This window comes from Helianthus annuus, chromosome 12 (assembly GCF_002127325.2).
Source record: "Helianthus annuus cultivar XRQ/B chromosome 12, HanXRQr2.0-SUNRISE, whole genome shotgun sequence".
NCBI lineage: Eukaryota > Viridiplantae > Streptophyta > Magnoliopsida > Asterales > Asteraceae > Helianthus > Helianthus annuus.
In genome coordinates this window covers 146,931,099-146,935,416 of record NC_035444.2, presented here as the reverse complement: position 1 = coordinate 146,935,416, position 4,318 = coordinate 146,931,099, and the positions used below count along the sequence as shown (strand labels likewise).

The 4,318-nt window shown below is 33.4% G+C and overlaps 1 long non-coding RNA gene across 3 annotated transcripts; it reads right to left on the bottom strand.

The window, feature by feature from the left end:
* Positions 1 to 1,129: 1,129 nt before the first annotated feature.
* LOC110895807 lies at positions 1,130 to 3,596 on the bottom strand. Of its 3 annotated transcripts, none has more exons than XR_002567387.2 (5): positions 2,783 to 3,596; positions 2,614 to 2,701; positions 2,361 to 2,450; positions 1,978 to 2,161; positions 1,131 to 1,846 (listed from the first exon to the last, which is right to left on the bottom strand). It is a non-coding gene; the product is annotated as an uncharacterized LOC110895807 (long non-coding RNA). The 3 variants fall into 3 exon arrangements; XR_002567388.2 differs by having other exon boundaries at positions 1,132 to 1,846; positions 1,978 to 2,026; positions 2,783 to 3,589; XR_004875067.1 differs by having other exon boundaries at positions 1,130 to 2,161; positions 2,783 to 3,587.
* Between the last annotated feature and the right edge of the window lie 722 nt (positions 3,597 to 4,318).

Here is a 4,318-nt window from a genome sequence, read left to right as displayed (position 1 = left end):
GTGCTACCCCTACTCACACTATAAGTCCGCCACTGGTTGAAAGTAAAAAAAGTGTTGAGGTTAAATTGCGAAAGATAAAAAGCTTTGGGTTGAAAGTAAAAAAAAATAAAGGGGTTAAATTGCAAAAGATGAAAACTTTTGAATTAGAAGTGAAAAATCAAATTAATCAAAGGGATTAAAATACCAAAGATTGAAACTTTAGACTTAAATTGCCAAAGATTGAAACTTTAGATTTAAAAAAGAAATCAAATTTCAGATTATGAAAACAAAAGAGATAAATAGATTTAGTTAAATTGATGTTTAATATTATTATTATTTAATAAAAGAGATAAATACAAAAAATAAGGGTGAGAAATTACCAGAGAATGACACGTGCCCAAAAAAGATTTTTGTTTATTAGTATAGAAAGATTCTTCAACCATGATACAAGTCAAGACGTGTATACATTTTATGTGCATTAATTCTTTTTAGGTATTATTGTTTTAAAAACGAGAGAGATTATGTTACAAGAGGAAAAAGTACATGAAGTGTAAGAGAGAATTTTGGTATTTGATTTATAAGATTAATGGTGGAGATTAAGTGGTTCTCAAATATAGAACTAGTTTAATACCCGTCTGGTGGACGAGTTATGCTAACAACGTAATAAACAAAGATATGAAGACGGATTGGGTGTTTTGGGGGGTCAGAGAATAAAATGAAGGTATACTACAAAATCCAAACCTATTTGACGATTTCCGAAGGTTAGAGTGCTGCGACCCTATCCCAGCACCAATTAAGCCAAATCAAACTCCCAAACTGGGGTCTTTTGAAGTCAGAACAATATTACACAAGGACGATAATGATCTCCCTCTTTTGCTATGATTCTAAACTTGATTTCTAACTCTTCAGATTTAAATTGCAGCTAAAAACATAGCAAAGCAAGGTTAGCAATTCTAATGAATATAATTGCACCAAATCTTTAAATAATTATAAGACATTGGCTACTAAAACTTAAGAGCATAAACAGGCACATGAAACAACCATGCCAAGCAACAAAAAAATCATGATTCTAAAACTCATAATAATCAAAATCATGTAGATCACCTTTGATCACATTTCACAGAATGTATTAGAGGAAGAAATGAGCAAAGAAAAAAACATTTTACAATTTTCAAAAAAGAAAACACAAGAGATAGAAGTTATGACCATCACATACTCAATGTTCGAAGCTATCAATCTGCAATGTTGTAAAATCATAGGTCAATGTGATAATAGTCAACTATTCTTTGCCAAAAAGTGGACTCAAAATACACATATCATACACAAGCAACTTAACATGGAAATGTGTATAGGGAATGAACAAAAAACGGATGACCTTCTTGACAACCAGGGGAACAAATCACAATTGAATTCAAGATCACAGCTAGTGAACACCCTAAGTGTGCCAACAACGTCACCATTGCAGTAGCTAGTGCACCTTCACATGACCATTGGCACCAAGCTTAAACCCACACAACTCTCTAACCTCTTCCTTTGCTAAACAACATTAAGCTATCCTTCATCGCACCATTTTTCATCTCCCTCTGATATCATACAGAAATGAAACCACAATATTTTTAACAATGATAACATGATGGAAAAAATCAGTGAGAGTTGAGATCATGAGCTAAGCATTTGGTTTAGAGGCATTAGCAACAACATCCTGTTTCAGCCCGTGATCTTCAACCCGTTTCTTTGATTTGTATAGACGCTTTATAGGTCGACATTTCCTTTATTAATCTATTTGAAAAGCATAAATCAGTCACCGAATCAAATAGATCAAATATTGAGACATCTCTTGTGACATCTTCCTTAGCTGGTGATTAGCCTAAAAAAGATTTTATAACAAAATTGAAGTGAGTCATACTGTGAGTGTTGTCCTTTTACATATTGAAGATATGTTGCAGCAGTTCGGGAGGCATGGCCCACACCAGGCCTATAAGAATTTATGTATTCTACCTGAGCTTTGATCTTTGATGTGATGATTTCAGGAATCGTTGGTCTCAATCTTTAGATGTACATGAAATATATAACAGAATTCAATATCTTTAGCTCTACATTGAACTTTACTAAACAAAAAAAAAACATCTTAATGATCAGGCAGACAAAAGAGCCGGCACCGATGCTGTTAGTGGAAGGGTACCTGCATGCCAACATATTTTATGAAACTTAGCTGAAAAAATAGAATAAATATAAAAGATTACTTTTACAACCAATTTAGACACTTTAATAAAATTTGTATGATTTAGCTAAACAAAATTTAGATGCAGATAACCACTTTTGACATGTTAATAAATATTATTATAATCTAATGCAATTAGAGGTAAAGACAATATAAAAACCTTCATCTATGGCATCTGGACCCAATCAACAACAGTTTTCGAGGCCTTTAAAAGGAATTTGACAAGGTTTCATCGGCAATCGTGAGTAGTCTGCCCAAATTTAGAAATAAATAATAATCAGATCATAGATAAAAAATAACACATGAATCTCAATAGTTTAGCTTGTGTATGATTTGAACATTTAGCTCTTACTAAAACTCACTAATTATCTCATCAAAACTCTAAATACACAGATTAAGTTGACAGACTTTACTTCTTGTCAGTGATGGATTATGAGCATATCCAAGTATTTTTACAACATTGCCAAGAGAAAGCATATCCGACTAAAGAAATTTGAACACCTGAAATAAACAAAAAACAGGAATGAATACATAATGCAACTATACAAAAACATTTACTGAAAAAGATCTGGTGTTTATAACCTTCATCATTCAAAGTATCCTCAACAGGCCATGATAAGACCATCTCCTAAAAGCCATGATTTTGATACTTAGCTGCTACTTTTGTCTTCCACAAAAGATCCTCCATAATTGCATGCATCTGCATCTAGTATATGACTTTAGAAACTTGTATCAAATGAACAATGGGTTTAATGCTAGTTCTTCATTAGTTTTCAAAAAACAAAAGGGTTTCTTACCCTTTAAATAACTGATTGTAAATAAAGTAGCAGTAAAAGTACCCAAAAAACATTTGATAAAAAACCTCATGGTTATAGTGGTCATCATTTAAAATGTCATCCAGAGACCATAAAAATTTGATTCAATGCGCTACTTTTTCTTCCCAGGATGATCTCCTTCTCGCATCCTTTTAAAAATTAAAAGCACGTTACCAAATCCCAGTAATTTCTGGTGGGGGCAGCAGGAGAAGAAAATTTTCCTATCAGAGGTTGCAGAGCAAAAGAGGATTTGTTGCATCTGAACCAAGTTGGGGAATTCTAGGGTTTTAACTCAGATATGACTTCTCGTATAATTAATCCTTAAGCAGAGAGAAGATAATGGGGGAGAAGCAACAGTGTGCGTTAGGGATGGATCATTCCAAGGGAGGTGGAAGGGAGTTTATAGACATAAATTTAGGCGGCAACGGTTGGAGGAACGTGTCACAAAGGAGTTGAGATAGGAACATCAAATTCAAATTAAATAACTACTAAAAAAATTTCTAATTACTATCCTCAACTAACAGCACTACCCAGATAACTACTAATATCCGCTCTTAACTGACGTGAACATGGGGAGTGAAAGCAGAGATCCAGGTAACTACTAATAACTGCCCTAAACCGTCGCGAACCGCCACCACGGCAGTTTTTTTGTGAGTTTAAACGGCTGAGATTTCATCTCAGCATGATCCGACAGTGGAGGTGGATTTGAAAGGTGGTTAAACTTAATGGGCTATATATATATATATATATATATATATATATATATATATAGGGTAAGTTTCATGCGAGAACCACCTTTATTGCGAGAACCGCGAGAACCAATGTGAACACAACCTAAAATAGCTAAAAAAACCTAAAAAAAAAACCTAACCCCCAAACCCCCCCCCCCCTAAAAAAAAAAACCTAACCCCCCCCCCCAACCAAGATAAATGCTAAAAACAAAAACCCCCAAAAAACCTAAAAAAACCATAACCCCCTTCCCCACCCCACCCCCCCAAAAAACCTAACCCCCCCCCCCCAAAGCTAAAATGCTAAAAACTAAACCCCCAAAAAACCTAAAAAAATCTAAAAAAAATAAAAATAATCTAAAATTGTTTTTTTTTTAATATTTTTTATGTTAAAATCGCAACTTTTAGTAGCCAAAAAATTTTTTTTTTTAGCTTTTGAAATTTTTTTCTACTAAAAGTAGCGATTTTTTTATAAAAAATATTAAAAAAAAATTGTGTGTTTTTTAGCTATTTTTAGTCATTTTTTGTTGTGGTCACATTGGTTCTCGCAATAAAGTGTGGTTCCTAACGGATCT